This window comes from Ochlerotatus camptorhynchus, unplaced genomic scaffold, assembly GCF_037179485.1.
Source record: "Ochlerotatus camptorhynchus isolate MF236.1 unplaced genomic scaffold, CSIRO-AGI_Acam_v1.1 ptg000277l, whole genome shotgun sequence".
NCBI lineage: Eukaryota > Metazoa > Arthropoda > Insecta > Diptera > Culicidae > Ochlerotatus > Ochlerotatus camptorhynchus.
This window is the reverse complement of record NW_027040766.1, coordinates 5,886,864-5,896,179: the sequence shown is the minus strand read 5'-3', so window position 1 is coordinate 5,896,179 and position 9,316 is coordinate 5,886,864. Positions and strand designations below refer to the sequence as shown.

Below are 9,316 nucleotides of genomic sequence, written 5' to 3'. Positions count from 1 at the left end.
AACTGCTGTGAGTGACTCAACGACGAAGCACGTGGCGCACGTTGTTTGAGGTTGCGTTCGGAGCTTTTGATCACCTGGCGGGTCGGGAAGCTTTTTCCCACACCAATTGATCGCACGACGGAGTGGGTTGTTGTATGAACAATGAGTGCTTTCGGTTTTTTTTTTCGTTTTGTTTTGATTCCCCTTTTCGAGCCGGGTGGTTGTGGTGGCTTTGTGGGTTGCTGCACTTAGCGCTACGATCGAGCGGAGCGCGGTGTAGCGACGTTGAAAAGCGGCAGTGCAGGTTTTCAAAAGCGTTATGTGCGTCCTTTTGGCCATTCACTTTTTTTTCCGACGACCGATCGCGATCGTTTGCAGCGACAAGATTGTGTTGGTGGTGACGATGGAGCTGGGTTTTAGATTTTTCTTTATGAAGTCATGTTGGAACATGTACGCTGGACTGAGGCAAAATTGGAATTTTTTGCTCTTCTTAAATGGTTTCCCATCGTTTACTGATCATCCTTCTAAAATTTTAACTCTTTGGGAAAATTATTATGCATTTGAAATTTACATGGAATTTACTATGGGAAAATCAAACGTTTTGTCTTTAAACAAATTATCTTTATTGCTCTGATAAAACATATTATACCTAGATAGAGCTGGAATTAGGGCGTAACAGCTTTTGTAAACAATGACTTCTTTCGATGATTTCTAAAAAGTCAAGGCTTGCCAACACAAATCAACATCACCATTGGGTAGTATGAGATGGATAATAACTAGGTAGGTCATGACTTTTCTTACACATTTCCTGTCAGTTGGTGAAAGGTCATTTTTGGATTCAGCTGCTGCACGGGTAAGTCGAACAATAATTAGCTGGGCCGTGGGTGATTTGCCCACATTTCTGGCGATCCTGCCAGGAGACGAACCTGGAATCTTGGATACCACTGATAGGTAATAAAGGGCAAATCACCCACTTGCAAGGAAAATTGGAAATTTGAACGCGACCGAGACGGCCGTTCTAAGAAAACGAGTGAGGACAGATTTGCGAAAAATCGTCTCCTCGTGGTGGCACGGCCACAGGATAAGAACGCGACCGGGACGGCGGTTCTGAATGCGAGTGAGGACGGATTTGCAAAAATCATCTCTTCGCCGTGGCAAAGCCACAGGAGAGAACGCGACCGGGACGGCCGTTCTGAGAAGACGAGTGAGGACGGATTTTCACAGGTGTGACGCCAGTGTAGCCCAGCAAAAAGAAGAAATCGGAAAAGAAACGGATTGCTCTGGTCAGGCGATGATGCAAAAATGAAAACACTGGCTTCTCGGAAATTTGCATCCTCTATCCCCAGATTCCGGTCCACTATCTGTAGGATTTGTTCGAGAACTGCAATGGGCACGGTGATTGGACAGCAAATCTGTTGCTAGAAGAGCAAAAGACATACGAATTCGAGACAGCGGATAATTTGGAAGCCGGTGCGGTTGGTGGCCTACTCGCGTTTGAATGTGATTGCAATGAAACAATGGTATCGCAAGTGCCTTCCGGTGATGATCCCTCCGGTAGTGGTGGTGGTGGAGGGGGTTACGAAATCGATCGGTCTACCGTCAGCACGAAATCACCCAGGAAAAATCGAAAAATCGTGTCCGTGGTGGCACCCAACCTGAACGACATTATGGAAATGGAGTACGCCCTAATGGCGCACCGAAGCGAAATCAACGGCTAAGCTAAGCAAGCTCCGCAAGATCTGGCCTCGCATATGACTCGTCAAAAGCTAGCCGAAATGTATCCTATCATTGACGAGAAAGCCCTGGCAGAAATCCTACATGCCCACAAATTCAGCGACACTATAACCGTCCTAAATAATTCCATTCCGGAAGAGTTGAGAAACCAAATCGCCCGCGAACGGGAAGCCATTATGAAGCGAGCAGAAGCCCAAAAACAGAAACCACTTCCTTCGTCCTCAAGGTCGCCGCCTCCAAATGTCGAGCAGGTACCGTCATCCAGTGAAGACGACATCAATCTTCACCTGAAAATGGCCGAAGAATGCCGCAATATGTCTCAGGACCACCAGGAACTGAAAAACGAATGCCACGAGAAGGCACGGAATGCCATTCAGCGGGGCATGGCCGGGGTGGCCGAGTACTATGTCCAGGTTGCCCGGCTTCATCGAACCAAAATCGATATGTACAGCAGTAAGGCCTCGAATGCCATCATGGAGGTGCACAAGCTGACTCTGAACAATGTGGACGTGTTGGATTTGCACTATCTACAGTCGGAGGAAGCGCTGCAGGTTTACAGATTTTCCTAACAGATCACGCCAGACAACTGACCCACCGGACGCAGCAGTTCAAAGAACTGTTCATCATTACAGGACGCGAGTTGCACTCGGCGGATGGCATACCGATCATCAAGCACCGGGTGAAGGCTATGCTGCAGGACCTGGGATTGAGGTAACAGGAAGCGATGGATCAAGATTCAGTAATTCAATATCATTAATTATTGTTTAAAAATACTTTTTATAACTTTTATACCAAAGGAGAGGGAAGATATGAGATGGATAATAACTAGGTAGGTCATGACTTTTCTTACACATTTCCTGTCAGGTGGTGAAAGGTCATTTTTGGATTCAGCTGCTGCACGGGTAAGTCCAACAATAATTAGCTGCCCATAACTAATATCGGCGGATTTTCACAGGTATGAGAAGACTTCCCCTACCCGATGGTTATGTTGCTTTGCGTGGGCATGCCTTGAATTCGTAAAAATCATCGAGAGAAATCGTTGTTTACAAAAGCTGTTACGCCCTAATTCCTGCTCTATCTAGATATGTGCTTGCAGTGATGGTAAAATTCAAAAAAATCCAAAATCAGGCACGGGCGAAACTTACTGCTGCTCTTGAGAGTAGCAAAATCACAAACAGAAAATCAAGGCTGATTTTAACCTTAGCTGATTTTGTGGTACAAAATCCCCAAACGACAAATCAATACCTTGGTATTACAGTAAAAGCAAGAAACCGATATCCGCCGCCATTTTGAGATTCAAGATGACGGATCAAAATTCAATATGGTGGCCTCCGGACAACAAATATACATCTAAACTTATTCAGTATGGGTATGCATGGTATGCGCTCGATGAGTAGAAGTGGAAAATCTACATCCGCCGCCATTTTGGAATCCAAGATGGTGAACCAAAATGCAATATGACGGCCTCTAAACAGCGAATATGCATCTACACCCATGCGATATGGGTATCTACGGAATGGGCTCGATGAGTAGAAGTGGGAAATTGACATCCGCCACCATCCAATATGGCGGCCTCCGGACAGTGAATATGCATCTAAACGCATGCAATATGAGTATCTACGGAATGGGCTCGATGAGAAGAAGTAGAAAATTGATATCCGCCACCATTTTGGAATTCAGGATGGCGGACCAATATCCAATATGGCGGCCTCCGGACAGCGAATATGCATCTAAATCCATGCAATATTGGTATCTACAGAATGAGTTCGATGAGAAGAAATGGAAAAATGATATCCGTCACCATTTTGGAATCCAAGATGGCGGACCAATATCCAATATTGCGGCCTCCGGACAGCGAATATGCATCTAAATCCATGCAATATGGTAATCTACAGAATGGGCTCGATGAATAGAAGTGAAAAATTGACATCTGTTGCCATTTTGGAATTCAAGATGGCCGACAAAAAAATTCAATATGGTGGCCTCCGGACAGCGAATATGCATCTAAATCCATGCAATATGGGTATGTATTAAGGGGTAGATCACTCCGCACACCAATCTTGGGTCAAATTTTTTTTCAGTGTGCTGCAAGTGTGCCGGCAGTGCCGGTCATAGAGCAAGCTGTGACTTTTTGTAAAATATGAATACTATGACTATGGTACATTAGGCAACCCGGTATTTCTGACAGCATAAATGTATTGGTTTGCAATCGCAAGGATAACAGAGATCTAGCGACAACCACGGAGTAATGCTGGCGAGAGGAACCGTGAGCGATCTCAGCCATCCAACAGGACACAACAAAGATAAAAATCCAGAGAACCACCGGAAGTGTCCCCGCATCGAAAACCGTTGGATGCGATAGTTGAACGGCCCCAAAAATGCCGACTATCGTGCTCGATAAGGATTCCTTCTACCAACGAATAAAACGCCTCGACGCCAACTGGAAGGAACAAGAGTTTTCCTATGATGATTCGCTGCAAAAGGTGGATTACATTCTGACGACGTAGACGAGGAAACCATCTACATCAAATGCATCTCGCTGCAGACCTGGCTGCTGGGATACGTGCTGACCGATACGATTGCGGTGCTGTGCGAAAAGTCCATCTATCGAGAAGGACGGTGAGGAGGGCATTCCGTCCGTGAAACTTTTGGTTCGGGATAAGAACGACAAAGAGAAGGCCAATTTTGAAAAGCTGCTGAAGGCGATCCAGGGATCCAAGGATGGCAAAACTTTGGGCGTCTTCTCCAAGGACAACTTCCCGGGTGAATTCTGTGAATCGTGGCGAGCCTTCGTCAAGGACAAGTTGGACATTTGCTACGCGGTGATTACCCAGCCGGAAGCCAATTATAGCTTGATGTTCAGTGCATTCAGCGACAAGAACTAACAGCACTTCGGATCGATCATCTGTGCTCTAGGTGTGGGCCAATGTAGTCCGAACGTTGCTAGTCAATCCAACGGAAACGATTCAGCAGCACTACATCTTTCTGCTCAATCTGGAAGAGGACCTGCTGAAGGTGATGATTCGACGTCGGAATGGATTATGCCATGATGGAGGATCCCAAGCTAAGTCGTTCGGTTATGCCATCGGGTTGGAGTTCCGGGAGAATTCGATCGTAGTACTTCAATCAGTGAAATTCTGTTTAAAAATTGCAAGTTAATTAGGTTGAGTAGGAGCAATAAAATTGTGGCCTTGTAAGTACCCTGTAGTATACTTTTCAGCAGCAAAGCACCAGCACTCGGTCAGTTGGTCATCTACCAAGCCAAACTCACGTGAACAATACCGAACTACTTTTCACGGCACAATCGCATGGAATTTGTATTGCTTCCACTCAACTGAATTAGATGCCACATATCCGAAAATAAAACTACTATTTTACTTAATTCTAATATGAACAGAAACCTCACTTCAAATTTACATACGTCGCATTGTAGTTGTTACCCTTCACCGCCATCAAAACATATCCATCGTTGCCCCCAGTAGGTGGACCAGGAGTTCTTGATTAGCTAGTAATCGTTTCCTTTGAGTTTTCCGTATCCAACCGCCACCACTGCATGATCCAATCCATCCAAATTGTTCTTGCATTTCGGTTCGTACTACACTCCAGTTGCGTAGTAGCTGGAAGACTTGAGACTGGCGTCGATAGCAATTGACAGCCCTCGGAAGTTTACACTTCGAATTGAAATGTGAACCGAAAATTGAATTGCTGATCTGAGTTCCTCTAGTATATTCAATTAGAGTATGTCTCTGAAATACACAGTCAAACAGCACGTAAAATTGTGATCATTGCTCCCATTTTATTTCATGAACAACCCAATGCCTACGAGATTGTGCCGAGGGTGTGCCAATGGATGTGCCCAAGCTGTGCCGAATCTACTTTCGGCACACTGTGCTGAGTGACTTACCCCTCGGTATGGATAGAATGGACTTGATGAGTAGAAACGGAAAATCAACATCTGCCGCCATTTTGGAATTCAAGATGGCCGACAAAAATCCAATATGTTGGCTTCCGGACATCGAATATAGATGCATATTGGTGCACATGCAATATGGGTATTTACGGAATGGGCTCGATGAGTAGAAGTGGAAAATTTACATCCACCGCAATTTTGGAATTCAAGATGGTGGATCAAAACATAATATGGTGGCCTCTAAACAGCATATATGCATCTAAACCCATGCAATATGGGTATCTACGGAATGGGCTCGATGAGTAGAAGAGGGAAATTGACACCCGCCGCCATTTTGGAAGTCAAGAGGGCAGACCAAAATTCAATATGACAGCCTCCGGACAGCAAATATGCATCTAAACCCGTGCAATATGGGTATCTACGGAATGGGCTCGATAAGTAGTAGTGTAAAATTTAAATCCGCAGCTATTTTGGAATTGATGTACCCCTCGATAACTAGGAGATCAGTACTTATGAAAATCAACATTATATTATAAAAATTCCTTTTGGAGGCCAAACTCAATACGGCTGCTAAACATTCTGGTTATGCCAAATGAAAGCCCTAACTTTCCCCTTTCTAGTGCTATGCAGAGATTATGATTTATCTTGAGAATTTTATATAGTGTTTTGAATCAATAGCGCTTTTGGACACATACAGCTGTGTTCGATAAAATAGCAGCTCATGCCGATTTTCATATAAAATGGTAAACATTATGTAACTTTGTTGACTTGTGATCAATTGAGCTGAAACGTTCGCCAAAGAATTACAAATATGTTCAATTTTACGATTACAAAATATAAAATTTTTGGAAGCACTTTCCGGAAAGTGAGACACCAGGTAAAATTGTAGTTCTTTGGCGAACGTTTCAGCTCAATTGATCATAAGTTAACAAAGTTACATCATGTCAAAGTTGACCATTTTGTATGAAAATCGGCATGCGCTGCTATTTTATCAAACACAGCTGTATGTGATTTATCACACAACTTTTTTACTTTCATTTAAAATTCGATTGTTCCATCAAAATTTGAACTGTACCATTTAGGAAAAAAAGTCTCAGCTTTCTAATGGCGTACTTATTTTCAGAATCTGTTGCGAGGAGAGCTAATTAAAAATGCACTTTTAAGAATAAATACAATATGGCGGCCAAATTAAATATGGTTGCCACATTTTTTGAACGTGTCAAATTAAAGTCCTTTACTATAAAGTATAAAAATAAGGGGTATCCTTGAGAATTTGCAAAGATATAATCATTTTAATGAATCAAGAATACGCCAAAATTGAGCACTACAAACTGTTACAGCCCCTAGTTACCGAGGAGTTCATTAATTTGACATTTGCAGATCGATGTTTCTACTTTCATAACTGGAACTTCCGAATGCGTCTAACAAAACTGGAATTTGAGAACCTCGTTTTGCACTGGTTTCAGCAAGAATTACTCTTTGTATATTATCAGTCTGTTTAGCGATGTTTGAAATATTATGACTAATCTCAAACTGTGATCAACGAAACAATTCTAAAGTAAACATCAACAAAATCATATTCTCAAGTATTTCATATTATCCGAGTTTAAATGTTTCCAATATATACATACATTAGAGCAATCTGAATCATCCTTCAACTCAGCTGCAAATTTTAGTAATTAACAGTTCATGCACATATCTAATCGAATTTTCCTTACGACTAGCTTTCAAGCTCAATTTTTCTTGGGGTCCCTTACTCAGTTGGCAAACTATCGCATGCTCTGCATGCGGATCTACACCCTGTCTGCCGGTGGCACAATGCGGCATGGCAAGCATCATGTATACATATCTCTCGTGTCCGAATGCTTGTAGATCGGAAAGCGACATCGTCGTCGCATAGAAGGTTCCACCTTATTGCAGGCTTAAGCCTTTAACTTGAACAAACATCCAACCCGAGCACCCCACACAACGCAGCAGGAGACGTCTAGCGTGCTGCGCTCTGAGCCACACAGGTTAGTCGAATTTTACGCGCACTACCGATTGGACGTAGCTTTACCAGCAAAACATTTCTCTAGAAACGTGGAGCTATTTCGAAGGATCGATTACTACTTCAGAGTGGAACAACGACGGCGGTGTTTGTCAAATTAGTTTCGGTGAATGTAACACGTCCGCACGTTGAAGAGCCCGCGCTGTTGATTCGGCCCGTTGATGATTGATGATTGGAAAATTGGAAAATTAAGTCGAGTGTGATCTTGTTGTGAACCGATTCGAGCAGCGTGCTATAAGTGGAGAGAGAAACCATTTAGGAGGCTTTTTACACTAGATTCTCTAGCAGCAAAAGTGGTGAATGTCGTTTTTTCCTTAATATTTCGATGATCTTGACGATTCGAGGGTTGTGATTTCCCAAATTTTTCGGTGCTCGGAACAAAGAAGCTGTGCTTGATTGATCTCGATTTTGTAGCATCGAAACTTGTGCCGTCGGTTGTGAATGGCGGTTGGTGTAAGAAGAAATCGACCGAAATAATAATAATCGAGAAGAGTGCTATCAATTCGAAGAAGGCGGTCCGAAGAAGTGAGAAAGATTGCATTCCGGTGACCCTGAAGAAAGCGAAAGGGAAGAAGTTTGCGCTTGCAAGAAATTCAAGAGATTGGAAAACCGCATACTAAGCAGACGAATAGTGAGGAGTATGCACTAAAAGATACGGAGGTGCATCCGGTTGGTGGTTCAAATTGATTGGAGACAGGCAAGGTCTTTCGTCGTTGCATTTTGGCAAGTGAGTAAAGATTTTTAATGGTTTAATGGCAGTGGAAAGTTTCAATGTTTTTTTTTAAATCGAGTCTATTTCAACAGAATAGCGTAACACTGATCTGACAGGTAGGTAGGTCGTGTGCGATCTATCGAGATCCTTCAAAGTGGTGTCCAATTTGTCGCTTGTTAGTTTCACCAACTTTCGGTGATGTAATTTAATTTATGTATAGCGTGAAGGAACTAGTGATGCGGATCTTTGCTGGGTAGAGCTGATATTTTAGTCAATATTTTGCGACAGTTGAGTGCTTGAAAATTACTGGGCTGATAGCAGGTCACTTTTTAGCCAATCACTAAAAAGTCGCTTTTTACACCAAAAAGTCACTAAAGTCACTATTTCCCTAAAAATAGTCACTAAAGTCACTTTTTCACTACTAATAAGATTGAAATTTAAAAATATCCATAAAATGTTTAAATTGAGTACTTGGCACTAACTGGAGGCGAACCAGCTCAAGGCTGAAAGCCTCCCTAATAAAGATAAATAATAATAATACTTGGCACTAAGAATGTCTACAGTAGTTTTAACAAAATATACATATCTATTAAAAAATTGAAAATTTTAACCAGGGTGACCAGTGTACCGCAAAACGTTAGAACACCAGGAAAGCTATTGGAAAATGCCTTCAATTTCGATTTAATAGAGAATTTTAAAGGATTCTTGGGATGACACCAAGATATATCAGAGAAGAATACCAAAGTACAGACTACGAAAGTCTCATGTAGAATTAAGTGTTCTTAGGACCGATTTCTTCATCTCCACTTAAATCTTAAGCTAGGTTTACCTACATAGTTAAACTTGACTTAACACATACGAGCGTCGCTTTTGATTATTGTTTAAATTATTAGAGAATTATTATTTGATTCAGCTCCGAAAAAATTTTGGAAAT

General features: G+C 42.4%; 1 protein-coding gene and 1 pseudogene across 1 annotated transcript in view; both read left to right on the top strand.

Annotated features, from left to right (window-relative positions):
* The first annotated feature begins 1,496 nt into the window (after positions 1–1,496).
* On the top strand, positions 1,497–2,428 carry LOC135706385 (uncharacterized; annotated as a pseudogene).
* A 5,172-nt stretch (positions 2,429–7,600) lies between these two features.
* LOC135706293 (mucin-2-like) overlaps positions 7,601–9,316 on the top strand; it is a 204,437-nt gene continuing 202,721 nt past the window's right edge. The window contains exon 1 of the mRNA XM_065227859.1: positions 7,601–8,397. The gene's annotated coding sequence lies outside the window, so the exon portion shown is untranslated. The remainder of the gene's footprint in view (positions 8,398–9,316) is intronic.